Raw genomic sequence first — 15,424 nt, forward strand, 5'->3', positions numbered from 1 at the left:
CTAAACCTGTTTCTTCCACCATTATTGTTGTTGAAACCTTGTTGAGGTCTCTCTTGATTCTTCCATGAGAGATTTGGGTGATTTCTCCATGAAGAATTATAGGTGTTTCCATAGGGTTCTCCTAGGTAATTCACCTCTTCCATTGAAGGGTTCTCAGGATCATAGGCTTCTTCTTCAGATGAAGCATCCTTAGTACTGCTTGGTGCATTTTGCATTCCAGACAGACTTTGAGAAATCAAATTGACTTGTTGAGTCAATATCTTGTTTTGAGCCAAAATGGCATTCAGAGTATCAATCTCAAGAACTCCTTTCTTCTGATTAGTCCCATTGTTCACAGGATTCCTTTCAGAAGTGTACATGAATTGGTTATTTGCTACCATTTCAATCAGCTCTTGAGCTTCTGTAGGCGTCTTCTTCAGATGAAGAGATCCTCCAGCAGAGCTATCCAAGGACATCTTGGATAGTTCAGAGAGACCATCATAGAAAATACCTATGATGCTCCATTCAGAAAGCATGTCAGAGGGACATTTTCTGATCAATTGTTTGTATCTTTCCCAAGCTTCATAGAGGGATTCTCCATCCTTCTGTCTGAAGGTTTGGACTTCCACTCTAAGCTTACTCAATTTTTGAGGTGGAAAGAACTTTGCCAAGAAGGCATTGACTAGCTTTTCCCATGAGTCCAGGCTTTCTTTAGGTTGAGAGTCCAACCATGTCCTAGCTCTGTCTCTTACAGCAAAAGGGAATAGCATAAGTCTGTAGACCTCAGGGTCAACCCCATTAGTCTTGACAGTGTCACAGATTTGCAAGAACTCAGCCAAAAACTGATGAGGATCTTCCAATGGAAGTCCATGAAACTTGCAATTCTGTTGCATTAGAGAAACTAATTGAGGCTTAAGCTCAAAGTTGTTTGCTCCAATGGCAGGGATAGAGATGCTTCTCCCATAAAAGTCGGGAGTAGGTGCAGTAAAGTCACCCAGCACCTTCCTTGCATTGTTGGCATTGTTGTTGTTTTTGGCTGCCATGTGTTCTTCTTCTTTGAAGATTTCTGTTAGGTCCTCTATAGAGAGTTGTGCTTTGGCTTCTCTTAGCTTTCTCTTCAAGGTCCTTTCAGGTTCAGGATTAGCCTCAACAAGAATACTTTTGTTTTTGCTCCTGCTCATATGAAAGAGAAAAGAACAAGAAAATGTGGAATCCTCTATGTCACAGTATAGAGATTCCTTTAGGTGTCAGAGGAAAAGAAAAGTAGAAGACAGAAGTAGAAAATTCGAACTTATCAAAGAAGATGAAGTTCGAATTTTGCATTAAGGAATAGTGTTAGTCCATAAATAGAAGGATGTGAGAAGAAGGGAAGTAATTTTCGAAAATTAAGTAAAAGATTTTGAAAATATTTTGAAAAACACTAATTAATTTTCGAAAATAAGAGTGGGAAAGAAATCAAGTGATTTTTGAAAAAGATTTTGAAATTAGAAGTCAAAAAGATTTGATTGAAAACTATTTTGAAAAAGATGAGGTTAAGAAGATATGATTGGTTTTAAAAAATATGTGATTGAGAAGATATGATTTGAAAACAATTTTAAAAAGATTTTGATTTTAAAAATTAATAACTTGGCTATCAAGAAAAGATATGATTCAAACATTAAACCTTTCTCAACAGAAAAGGCAACATACTTGAAATATTCAATCAAATCATTAATTGTTAGCAAGTATCTTTGAAAAAGGAAAGAAATTGATTTTGAAAACATTTGATTGAAAAGATATGATTTGAAAAAGATTTGATTTTGAAAAACTTTGAAAACTTGAAAAAAATTGATTTGAAAATAAAATCCTCCTCCTTGTGCCATCCTGGCGTTAAACGCCCAGAATGGTGCACATTCTGGCGTTTAACGCCCAATGCACTACCTTTTTGGGCGTTAAACACCCAACCAGGCACCCTGGCTGGCGTTTAAACGCCAGTCTATCCTTCTTCACTGGGTGTTTTGAACGCCCAGCTTTTTCTGTGTAATTCCTTTGCTGTATGTTCTGAATCTTTAATTCTCTGTATTATTGACTTGAGAAGACACAAATTAAAAATATTTTTGGATTTTTATGATTTTGTAATTTTTTTGTGCTTTTTCGAAAATTATATGGAAAAGAAAATAAAGGTATCAAAATTCTTAATGAGAATTCCAGGAATCATGCAATGTTAGTCTAAAGCTTTAGTCTAAAGGAATTAGACATGGCTAGCCAAGCTTCAGCAGGACATTGCATTCAAGAGCTAAATTGATGAGAATCAATCAGCTTTGGTGATGATAAGAACATCACCTTGAAACACTAGAATTCATTCTTAAGAACTCTGAAGAAAAATACCTAATCTAAGCAACAAGATGAACCGTCAGTTGTCCATACACAAAACAATCCTCGGCAACAGCACCAAAAACTTGGTGCGCGAAATTGTGAACAATACTTTTCACAACTCAAATAATCCTCGGTAATGAATCCAAAAACTTGGTGTTCAATACCATGGCATAAACACAACTTCACACAACTAACCAGCAAGTGCACTGGGTCGTCCAAGTAATAAACCTTACGCGAGTAAGGGTCGATCCCACGGAGATTGTTGGTATGAAGCAAGCTATGGTCACCTTGTAAATCTTAGTCAGGCAGACTCAAGTGGGTATAGATGATGAATGAAACATAAAGATAAAGATAGAGATACTTATGTATATCATTGGTGAGAGCTTCAGATAAGCGTATGAAGATGCCTTCCCTTCCGTCTCTCTGCTTTCCTACTGTCTTCATCCAATCCTTCCTACTCCTTTCCATGGCAAGCTTATGCAAGGGTTTCACCGTTGTCAGTGGCTACCTCCCATCCTCTCAGTGGAAATGTTCAATGCACCCTGTCACGGCACGGCTATTCATCTGTCGGTTCTCGTTCAGGCCGGAATAGAATCCATTGATTCTTTTGCGTCTGTCACTAACGCCCCGCCTGCTAGGAGTTTGAAGCACGTCACAGTCATTCAATCATTGAATCCTACTCAGAATACCACAGACAAGGTTAGACCTTCCGGATTCTCTTGAATGCCGCCATCAGTTCTTGCCTATACCACGAAGACTCTGATCTCACGGAATGGCAGGCTCGTTTGTCAGGTGAGCACTCGGTTGTCAGGCGATCAACCATGCATCGTGTATCAGTAATCCAAGAGATAAACATTAGAGCCTCGTTTGCTTGTAGAACAAGAGTGGTTGTCAGTCACTTTGTTCATAAGTGAGAATAATGATGAGCATCACATAATCATCACATTCATCATGTTCTTGGGTGCAAATGAATATCTTGGACAAAGAACAAGCGGAATTGAATAGAAGAACAATAGTAATTGCATTAATACTCGAGGTACAGCAGAGCTCCACACCTTAATCTATGGTGTGTAGAAACTCCACCGTTGAAAATACATAAGAACAAGGTCTAGGCATGGCCGTGAGGCCAGCCCCCAAATGATCTAAGAACTAGATGTCCAAAGATGAAAAATACAATAGTAAAAGGTCCTATTTATAGGGAACTAGTAGCTTAAGAATTACAAAGATGAGTAAATGACATAAAAATCCACTTCCGGGCCCACTTGGTGTGTGCTTGGACTGAGCATTGAAGCATTTTCGTGTAGAGACTTCTCTTGGAGTTAAACGCCAGCTTTTGTGCCAGTTTTGGGCGTTTAACTCCCACTTTGGTGCCAGTTCCGGCGTTTAACGCTGGGAATTCTGAAGGTGACTTTGAACGCCGGTTTGGGCCATCAAATCTTGGGTAAAGTATGGACTATCATATATTGCTGGAAAGCCCAGGATGTCTAATTTCCAACGCCGTTGAGAGCGCGCCACTTGGGCTTCTGTAGCTCCAGAAAATCCACTTCGAGTGCAGGGAGGTCAGAATCCAACAGCATTTGCAGTCCTTTTCAGTCTCTGAATCAGATTTTTGCTCAGGTCCCTCAATTTCAGCCAGAAAATATCTGAAATCACAGAAAAACACACAAACTCATAGTAAAGTCCAGAAAAGTGAATTTTAACTAAAAACTAATAAAAATATACTAAAAACTAACTAAATCATACTAAAAACATACTAAAAACAATGCCGAAAAGCGTACAAATTATCCGCTCATCATGGAGGTTTAGTTGCTCATGGTTCAGAGAGAAAAACTAGGATTCAGGTAAACTGTAATTTACATTATCAAAATGGAATGGAATTCTCTCCGAAGAAAAGTTTCTTTTTTTCTTCTATATCTAATCCTAATTAATTTTAATTATAATTTTTTAAAACTAAATAATATATTTTCCTACTTTTAAAATAAAAATTAAAGTTTAAATCAGAATTAATTATAGCAATCAGCACGTCTTCAATTGATGGATGCAGACCACTTGGCTTCGCTAGGATCCACGCCTAACTTGGGCTTGGCAGCATGAATTGGAGTTTAGTTGTGTGAAGCTGCGCTTAACTTGAAGTGGGCAGAACCAATCTTGCGTGTTTTTGTTGTGCAGTGCGGCGCAGGCGACGCGCACGCGTACCCCACTCGGACGCGTGGGTCGCGCGAAAGTGAAGGCAACACGTAAGCGCCTGGAACGCGTACGCATGCCCATGGGCGTGCCAGTCGCGTCCTAGACGCTTACGCGTGGGGTGCCAAAACTACAAGTGACGCGCATGCGTGATATACGCGTACGCGTGGGCTTGTTTGTGCGCATAGCACTCTTCCAGCACACCTTCCGCAGAACTCTCTGTTCAATCCAAATATTGTTCGCATTTGATCTCTGTAGCTTGAATTATTCAGGTTTGAGTGCAGAGAGGTCAGGATTGACAGCATCATTTGCGTTCTTCTCTTTTTTTTTTTGCGAAAACTCCATCAAGTTCATCCGAATGCTACCTGAAATAAATAGAATTGCATACAAATCAAAGTAGCATCCATAGTGGCTAAAAGATACTTAATTCTTGATTAAACTCAAAAAATTAAATACAAATTCACTAGGAAAAGATAGGAAAGATGCTCACGCATCAAACTCTTTTGGTAGAGGAGATAGCCTCTTTTATGTTCCTCATGATCTCCTTATTCCTTTTCTTCTAAACATCCGTGGCATCCTCGTCGGCTTTCGCTTTTCTCTCTACCTCCTTAGCCCGACACTCCTCCTTAGCAACCGCCACTCTCAACAACGTCTCGAGATTAGTGAGGCACTATATCTCTTCCTCATCTTCCTTGGCCTTTCTCTCGGCCATAGCTTTAGCAATCTCGGCCGCCTCCTTCTTCGATCGGGCAATCACCAGACTAGCATGAGATTGGCGAAGTTTGCCATCCAGCACTTGCAACTGCCCCAAGACCACCTCCGCCTTGCAAACCACCATCGTAGAACAAAGCAAGAAGCGGCATACTCACTTTGCATGATCAGTCAAGTCACAGTTTGCAAAGTATTCTTCGGTCCCAGCAATAGGTGTTCGTCAACGAAGGTCGGGGCGTCAAAGGCCTTCTCCTTCACCGAAGGGATACAACCTCTTTTCCTTTTCCAGTTGCCTTAACCTTTCTTTTCTTCCGGGGTGAAAGAGGCGTGATCTCATGAAGATCATCTTCAACCTGGGAAGCAGCTACTTCCCGAGATCCCTCATCAGCACCAGAAGGTGGGACAACCTCCACCTACAATTGCTCCTCATCCTCGATCTCGAGGAAGGTAGCCATAAGATTCTCCATGGTTGTAAGACCGCCAGCCATATCAACTGCAAGAAAGGAAGCTTTTCAGAATGAGACACTAAAAAGAACTAAAAGAGAGAATGTAGAAACAAAATAAAAGGCAACCTACCTACATACTAGCGATTGGCTTTAGGGTCACCCATCACGTGTCAGAAATTTAACGGTCTACTCCCAAAAAGACCGTCAACATATCAACAATATTTTTACTCTCCCGACTTAACCTTATAAGTTATTTTCACTATATAATCGGCCATGGCTTCATATTTCCAGTAGGTAGGTAACCTTCGTTCACCTCAAGGGTCAAACAGAACGGATGATGCCCCCTAGCTGGCCTCACCTTGAAGTATTCCTCCTTGAACAAATGGAATGAATCCTTAAACAAGTCGATTATCTTGCAGCTTTGAACCGCCTAAAAAGACATATACCCCTTCTTATGTTTGTCTTCCTAAAGTGGCTTGCTGAGGAGGAAGAAATACAAAAAAATTTTCTCTATGGCCGAAATTTTGAGGTATTCACGCACAACATCGAAACACCTAATAGCTGTTCATCTATTAGAAAGGAGATGAGAGGGGGTGACAGTACAACAATTCAAGAGCTTGATGATGAAATCAGAAAAGGGAAAGTAAACTCCTACAACATTGAACATAGGTTTGTAAACCCACATCCAGTCGGGAGATAGCGTGCCTCTATGTTCACATAACAAATGCGCTCCTGAGGATTGGGAAGTGAGAGTTTATACTGACTCTCTGCGGCGCCCCTGCCATAAATCGCATTAGCATCCTGTAATTCCTATAGATCTTTTTCACCAAAGCGCGAAGGGGTCCCCACTACATTAGTATTTATTGCACCAGAAATACCTCTACGAAACCCCTCTAACTGGAAACATGAACCTCCGTTGAAGTTTAGCTCTCTTTCGTATCATACCTACGAATTGGGGGCACCACCGCCACTATAAGCCTACGTGCTACAGATTAAAGTTCCAAAACCAGAAAAATTAAAGGAGAAACTAGTTTAGACCCTAAACAAAGAGGCTATGGCACCCCTCTAAAGCTTCTTGAAACTACCTTTGCGGCAGAGCTATGTTACCCACCACATTCCATAACAAAATAAACAGAAATGCAAAGTAAAATGAAAAGGAAGAAAAGCCTTACTTAATGGGTAGTTGTTGGAAAATGAACGGTAATAAAGTACAAGATAATGCCTCCAAGAAAATCCCAGAAGCGGTCAAAGTTTGCACGAAGATGATGTGGAAGAGTTTAGAAAATAAGTTACCTTTGTAACTGAAACATCTTTTAAATGAAGGCATTTACGAAGAACGTGAATACAAAAAGCCAAGGGGGCAATCAAGTAAAATCATGTGCAGGAGTAATTAACAAACCACTCACGTCAACTGACGCGGCGCCTCGAGAGTTGCGTGCATGATCTCCAGGATCAGAAGCCTCTGGAGACCGTTCGATTCTACACGACTTTCCACGAAGTAGTTTCAAACTAGCTCCACCAAAACATGATATCTCTACCTGGGCCAGACACATCGCGTTTAGAGGCACTATTGCAGACTTGGGTTTTGGCCTTAAAAGCCCAACAATGACCTGGCCATTAGGCCCAATTTGGTTTCTTCACTCCAAAGTGCATGGAAACTTCCGATCCGCCTTGACTCCACCAATCACAGAAGCGCATCGTATTTTTTTCCATTTAGAAGATCTCTAAGGACCGAGAAAATACCCATATAAGGGAAGTTTTGGACTCTCCCAAGATAAGACTCATTAAAATTCTAAAAATTCGTCCTCTAAAGATCCATTTTGATTTGGGGGTTAGAGTGTCTTTGCATGTCTCTCTCCTCCACTTGCTTAAAGGCCCGAAAGCCTTAAAACTTGGCAACTTCGTTAGGACATAGATCCCATTGTTTTAGGTCAAACTAGAATACTGTGCATATATGAAATAAAATAAAAAAAGTCTTTTTCTTTTTTGTATTTCTTAATATTTTAGTTAACATGTTAAAGAAATTTTTTATAAGAAAAAAATACAAAATTTAATTTTTAATATATTTATCCTGTATTTATTAAAATACAAAATTTTAAAGCTTGTAGTGTTAATAATAATGTTAAAATGTGTTTTTCGAATCATGTTAGGTAAACCTTTCTTTTTTTTCAACCACTTTTGTTTTGTCTTTTCCTTAAAAGATTGAAATTGATAAAGCTCAAACAATAATATTTGGTGGGTGACGCGTCATGTAGACCTATATCATCAAATTTTCATGTGCATTAGTGAGGCTTTACGGTCAAAGATTTGTCAATTTCAGACAATCCGATAAGTACATATATGGTCGTCAGGTTAGGGAATATAATACCATCAGTATATTTTAAGCATGAATGTTTTAATTGTTTGGAATAAATAATATGGCTATAATTTAATTAATTATGTATTAAATAATTTGTTATTATTATATTAAAATATTAATATAATAAATTTTTTTATTAAATTTAAAAATTTATTATTATAATATTAATTATAATATTAAGAGATATTTTTTATAATTTAATTTAAATTGTTTTTGATCATAGGATTATTAAAATAAACATTAATAATCTAAAAAAATTAATATAAATATATATATAATGATTTTCATTGGATAAAGATTAACAGATTTTATTTATTAAATTATATATATAGATGGTGCATATAGAGATATGGCTATTGAATTGACTCACTTTGAGAATTTCTAATGGTTATAATTACCGCATATTTGTCAATAGGATATTCTCAAAATAAACATAGTGATAGAGTTCTTTTGACTTGCGACTATCATAGTAATTGGCAATATATTTATTATCAAGGTTGCGAGAACCGGACCGATCAACGAACCGGTGAAATAATTGGTTCAATAATTCAGAGGTTTAACTGAAGTTCAATCGGTTTAATTAAATATAAAATAAAATTATTAAAAATTTAATATATACTCTTAAATATTGAAATTCAATATTTTTTAAATTGATAAAATTCAAAGTTTTATAATTTTATATAATAAATTATCCATTAAAATTCAGAAAAAAATTTAAAAATCAACATTTATAACTAACAAAAATTAAAATGCATATAATATCATTTACAGTTATTCCAATTTCATAAAAATAATAATAAAATATAACAACAGCATAAACAATGCATTGAAACACTGCATCATAACACTATCAACTTAAAATTAGAAAAATCAATAACCCAGAATCAACAACTTAAAAAAAAATCAATCTTACAATTTCAAGAAATCATTGAAAAAGATTAAATAAAAAAAGACTAATCAAAATATTCAAAACTCAAAACGCGCTAAGAAATCCAATAAACCAACTTGAAACAACAAAAACTTGAGAAGAGAATCTGAAATACCAATATCCATAAAATTAATTCAAAATCCGATGTCCATACAATTAACTCAGAATCCATACAATTAACGCAAGAGTGAGATCATTCATCTCTCGTAATTGAAGGAATGCAACTTGAACTCCTTGCAATGGCTCATTTCTTTAGTCCATTTTATTCTTCTTCAGTATAGCTTTCATGGCTTCAGCTTGAACCAAAACAGGAAAAGCAATAGCATACTTGATGAACTAACACAAGCATTCTTGTACCAAAAAAGAACAAAAACAATACCATACTTCCAATCAAGTATTCAACAAAAATCTTCCAATCAAATATTCAATAACACAAACCCAGAATCCAAACATAGAAAATTCAACATCAAAAGTTAGAAAATCCAAAAATAAAAAACTAAGCATATAAGCAAGATTCAGAATCATATAAGTAACAACCCAACTCAAAATAGAAAAATCCAAACTCAGCATCCAAACTAAATACAGGTTCTGAACTCAAATCTGCCCTCAATTATTATTATTATTATTATTATTATTATTATTATTATTATTATTATTATTGAACTTATATAGCAAAATTCAATATACCAAAATTCAAAATTCAGAATGCTAACATTAAATTTACATTAAATTTATTCAAAATTACAGAACCTTTAATCCATATAATTAACAAAATAAAAAAATTGAAAAGCAGAACAAAAACTAAGAAGAAAAACTGAAAAACTCTACATCTGAAGTTCTAAATTGAAATCTGCCCTAAATTCCTCACTGAATAAAAAATCAATTGAAAACAAAAACCAAAAACTCATGAACTCAATAACATCAGCAAGTCACCAACCCAGTTCATACCGTTTTGTCACCAAACGTCCAAACCAAATAAACAAAATTCATTGAAAAACAAAGATGTTATGTTAGAATACTCACCGCGGAAGAGCACAGAAGGCCAGACGACGACGACTAGATGCCCGATGACGACCAGACAACGCCGATGACCAGGATGACAAGCCGACGACCAGACGCCGCCAACTCCAGACGCTTCGGAGTTCAGAGATCAAGACAATGACGCCGGTGACAGCTTCCTCGTCCGCGACGGTGACGCTTCGATCTGGCATTTTTTGGAGGTGACGGTGGCGTTTGTTGAAGCCTTGTAGCTAACTATCTTTGAAGAGAAAATTAGGGTTGGGACTTGGGAGAAGGTGGCTCACTCAGCAGCGTTCAAATTCATTCAAAATTTTAGCCCCTTTTTCTTTTTTTTTTCCTTAAAGGCGTCAAATGATGCCGTTTGGTGGTTGGGTGGGAAAACCGGCACTTGCTTAAACCCGACCAGTTCGGCCGGTTTGGTAGTTTGATGAGCGGATAATTTATACGCTTTTTGGCTTTATTTTTAGGTAGTTTTTAGTATAATCTAACTACTTTTAGGGATGTTTTCATTAGTTTTTATGTTAAATTCACATTTCTGGACTTTACTATGAGTTTGTGTATTTTTCTATGATTTCAGTTATTTTCTGGCTGAAATTGAGGGACCTGAGCAAAACTCTGATAAGAAGGCTGACAAAGGACTGCTGATGCTGTTGGAATCTGACCTCCCTGCACTCGAAATAGATTTTTTGGAGCTACAAAACTCCAAATGGCACGCTCTCAATGGCGTTGGAAATTAGACATCTAGAGCTTTCCAGCAATATATAATAGTTCATACTTTATTCGAGATTTGACGACGTAAATTGGCGCTCAACGCCAGTTCTAAGCTGCATTCCGGAGTCAAACGCCAGAAACACGTCACGAACCAGAGTTGAACGCCAGAAACACGTTACAACTTGGCGTTCAACTCCAATAAAAGTCTCTACACGTGTAACATTCAAGCTCAGCCCAAGCACACACCAAGTGGGCCCCGAAAGTGGATTTCTGCATCAATTACTTACTTCTGTAAACCCTAAGTAGCTAGTTTATTATAAATAGGACATTTTACTATTGTATTTTCATCCTGGATTGTATTTTTGATCCTGTGATCACGTTTTGGGGGCTGGCCATTCGGCCATGCCTGGACCTTCATCACTTATGTATTTTCAACGGTGGAGTTTCTACACACCATAGATTAAGGGTGTGGGGCTCTGCTGTACCTCAAGTTTTAATGCAATTACTACTATTTTTCTATTCAATTCGATTTATTCCTGTTCTAAGATATCATTCGTACTTCAACATGATGAATGTGATGATCCGTGACACTCATCATCATCCATCCTTATGAACGCGTGCCTGATAACCACTTCCGTTCTACAAGCGAGAGCTAGGATGCGTATCTCTTGGATTCCTGATACACGATGCATGGTTGCCCCCCGCCTGACAACCGAGCCTTCCATTCCGTGAGATCAAAGTCTTCGTGGTATAAGCTAGAATTGATGGCGACATTCATAAGAATCCGAAAAGTCTAAACCTTGTATGTGGTATTCCAAGTAGGATTCTGGGATTGAATGACTGTGACGAGCTTCAAACTCGCGATTGTTGGGCGTGATGACAAACGTAAAAGAATCAAGGGATTCTATTCCCACATGATTGAGAACCGACAGATGATTAGCCATGCCGTGACAGAGCATTTGGACCTTTTTCACTGAGAGGATGGGATGTAGCCATTGACAACGGTGATGCCCTACATACAGCTTGCCATAGAAAGGAGTGACAAAGATTGGATGAAAGCAGTAGGAAAGCAGAGATTCAGAAGGAACACAGCATCTCCATACACCTATCTGAAATTTCCACTAATGAATTTATATAAGTATTTCTATCCTTTATTATTTAATTAAGTATCTCTTTATATTTTCCGAAAACACTATCAATTTGAATCCGCCTGACTGAGATTTACAAGGTGACCATAGCTTGCTTCATACCAACAATCTCTGTGGGATCGATCCTTACTCACGTAAGGTATTACTTGGACGACCCAGTACACTTGCTGGTTAGTTGTGCGGAGTTGTGACAAAGTGTGATTTATGTTTGAGAGCACCAAGTCTTTGGAGCCATTGTTGATGATCACAATTTCGTCCACCAAGTTTTTGGCGCCGTTGCCGGGGATTGTTCGAGTTTGGACAACTAACGGTTCATCTTGTTGGTCAGATTAGGTAATTTTCTTTTCAAAAAGTTTTCAAAAATCTTTCAAAAAAAAAACTTTCTTTATTTTCATTTTTCTAAAGAATATTTTCGAAAAATTTATTAAGAAAATACAAAAAAATCATAAAATCATAAAAATCAAAAATATTTTTTGTTTCTTGTTTGAGTCTTGAGTCAATTTTTAAGTTTGGTGTCAATTGCATGTTTTTAAAATTATTATGCATTTTTCAAAAAATTCATGCATTCATAGTGTTCTTCATGATCTTCAAGTTGTTCTTGGTAAATCTTCTTGTTTGATCTTGATGTTTTCTTGTTTTGTGTCTTTTATTGTTTTTCATATGCATTTTTGCATTCATAGTATCCATGCATTAAAGAATTCTAAGTTTGGTGTCTTGCATATTTTCTTTGCATCAAAAATTTTTCAAAAATATGTTCTTGATGTTCATCATGATCTTCAAAGTGTTCTTGGTGTTTATCTTGACATTCATAGTGTTCTTGCATGCATCATGAGTTTTGATTCATAATTTTCATGTTGTGAGTCATTTTTGTTGTGAGTCATTTTTGTTGTTTTTCTCTCTCATCATTAAAAATTCAAAAATAAAAAAATATATTTTCCTTATTTCTCTCCTAATTTTCGAAAATTTGAGTTGACTTAGTTAAAAATTTTTAAAATTAGTTGTTTCTCATAAGTCAAGTCAAATTTTCAATTTTAAAAATCCTATCTTTTCAAAAAAATTTTCAAAAATCAAATCTTTTTCATTTTTATCTTATTAATTTCGAAAATTTTAAAATTATTTTCAAAATCTTTTTCTTAATTTTATTTCAAATTTTCGAAATTACACTAACAATTAATGTGATTGATTCAAAAATTTGAAGTTTGTTACTTTCTTGTTAAGAAAGGTTCAATCTTTAAATTCTAGAATCATATCTTTTAGTTTCTTGTTAGTTAAGTAATTAATTTTAATTTTAAAAATTTAATCTTTTTCAAAATATCTTTTTCTTAAAAATCATATCTTTTTTTATATCTTTTTATCATATCTTTTATATCATATCTTTTTCAAAATTTTATCTTTTTCAAAAATTTGATTTTAAAATATCTTATCTAACCTCTTATCTTCTTATCTTTTCAAATTTGATTTTAATATCTTTTTCAACTAACTAATTAACTTTTTGTTTGTTTTTTATCTTTTTCAAAACCACCTAACTACTTCTCCCTCTCTAATTTTCGAAAATATCTCATCCCTTTTTCAAAACTCTTTTTAAATTAATTGATTGTTTTAAATTTTAATTTTAATTCTATCTCATCTTTAATTTTTGAAAATCACTAACTCCTTTTCAAAATTAATTTTCGAATTCTCTCTCTCATCTTCTTCTATTTATTTATTTATTTACTAACACTTCTCTTCACCTCTCTTCATCTCCAATCACTTCCCCTATCCTTACCCTTGTGTTTGGATTATTCCTTCTTCTTAATCCTTATCTCCTTTCTTCTTCTACTAATAATAAGAATGCTCTTTACTGTGACATAGAGGATTTTTCTTCTTTTTTTTTTCTCTTCTCTTTCATATGAGCAGGAACAAGGAAAAAGGCACTCTTGTTGAAGCTGATCCTGAACCTGAAAAGACTCTGAAGTGGAAACTAAGAGAAGCTAAATTACAACAATCCAGAGGTAACCTTTCTAAAATTTTTGAATAAGAGAAGGAGATGGCAGCCGAACCCAACAACAATAATGCAAGGAGGATGCTTGGTGATTTTACTAAACCCATGTCCAAGTTTGATGGAAGAAGCATCTCAATTCCTGCTATTGGAGCAAATAATTTTGAGCTGAAACCTCAATTAGTTGCTTTAATGCAACAGAACTGCAAGTTTCATGGACTTCCATCTGAAGATCCTTACTAGTTTTTAACTGAGTTCTTGCAGATTTGTGAGACTGTTAAGATGAATGGAGTAGATCCTGAAGTCTACAGGCTCATGCTTTTCCCTTTTGCTGTAAGAGACAAAGCTAGAACATGGTTGGACTCACAACCTAAAGATAGCCTGGACTCCTGGGATAAGCTGGTCACGGCCTTCTTGGATAAATTCTTTCCTCCTCAAAAGCTGAGCAAGCTTAGAGTGTATGTTCAGACCTTCAAGCAAAAAGATGGTGAATCCCTCTATGAAGCTTGGAAAAGATACAAGCAGATGACCAAAAAGTGTCCTTCTAACATGTTTTCAGAATGGACCATATTAGATATATTCTATTATGGTTTATCTGAGTTTTTCAAAATGTCATTGGACCATTTTGCAGGTGGATCTATTCACCTAAAGAAAACGCCTGCAGAAGCTCAAGAACTTATTGACATGGTTGCAAATAACCAATTCATGTACACTTCTGAGAGGAATTCCGTGAATAATGGGATGCCTCAGAGGAAGGGAGTTCTTGAAATTGATGCTCTGAATGCCATATTGGCTCAGAACAAAGTGTTGACTCAGCAAGTCAACATGATTTCTCAAAGTCTGAATGGATGGCAAAATGCATCCAACAGTACTAAAGAGGCATCTTCTGAAGAAGAAGCTTATGATCTTGAGAACCCTGCAATGGCAGAGGTAAATTACATGGGTGAACCTTATGGAAACACCTATAATTCATCATGGAGAAATCATTCAAATTTCTTATAGAAGGATCAACAAAAGCCTCAACAAGGCTTTAATAATGGTGGAAGAAACAGGTTTAGCAATAGCAAGCCTTTTCCATCATCTTCTCAGCAACAGATAGAGAATTCTGTGCAGAGCTCCTCTAATTTAGCAAATATAGTCTCTGATCTGTCTAAGTCTACTTTAAGTTTCATGAGTGAAACAAGGTCCTCCATCAGAAATTTGGAGGCACAAGTAGGCCAGCTGAGTAAGAAAGTAACTGAAACTCCTCCTAGTACTCTCCCAAGCAATACAGAAGAGAATCCAAAGAGAGAGTACAAGGCCATTGATATAGTCAATATGGCCAAATGCAGAGAGGGAGGAAAGGACAAAAATCTTAGTGAGGAAGTGGTGCACGAAATTGCAATCACACTTTTGTAATTCCGCACAACTAACCAGCAAGTGCACTGGGTCGTCCAAGTAATACCTTACGTGAGTAAGGGTCGATCCCACGGAGATTGTTGGCTTGAAGCAAGCTATGGTTATCTTGTAACTCTTAGTCAGGATATCAATAATTATCAAGTTTAATTGTGAAAAGTATAAGAACATGAAATAAGTACTTGTTTTGCAGTAATGGAGAACAGGTTG

At 36.4% G+C, this 15,424-nt stretch overlaps 1 non-coding gene across 1 annotated transcript; it reads left to right on the forward strand.

Annotated features, from left to right (window-relative positions):
- The first annotated feature begins 509 nt into the window (after nt 1-509).
- LOC130943175 (small nucleolar RNA R71) lies at nt 510-617 on the forward strand. The gene has a single exon (XR_009071705.1). It is a non-coding gene; the product is annotated as a small nucleolar RNA R71 (small nucleolar RNA).
- Nucleotides 618-15,424: the final 14,807 nt, after the last annotated feature.

Source organism: Arachis stenosperma, chromosome 7 (assembly GCF_014773155.1).
Source record: "Arachis stenosperma cultivar V10309 chromosome 7, arast.V10309.gnm1.PFL2, whole genome shotgun sequence".
NCBI lineage: Eukaryota > Viridiplantae > Streptophyta > Magnoliopsida > Fabales > Fabaceae > Arachis > Arachis stenosperma.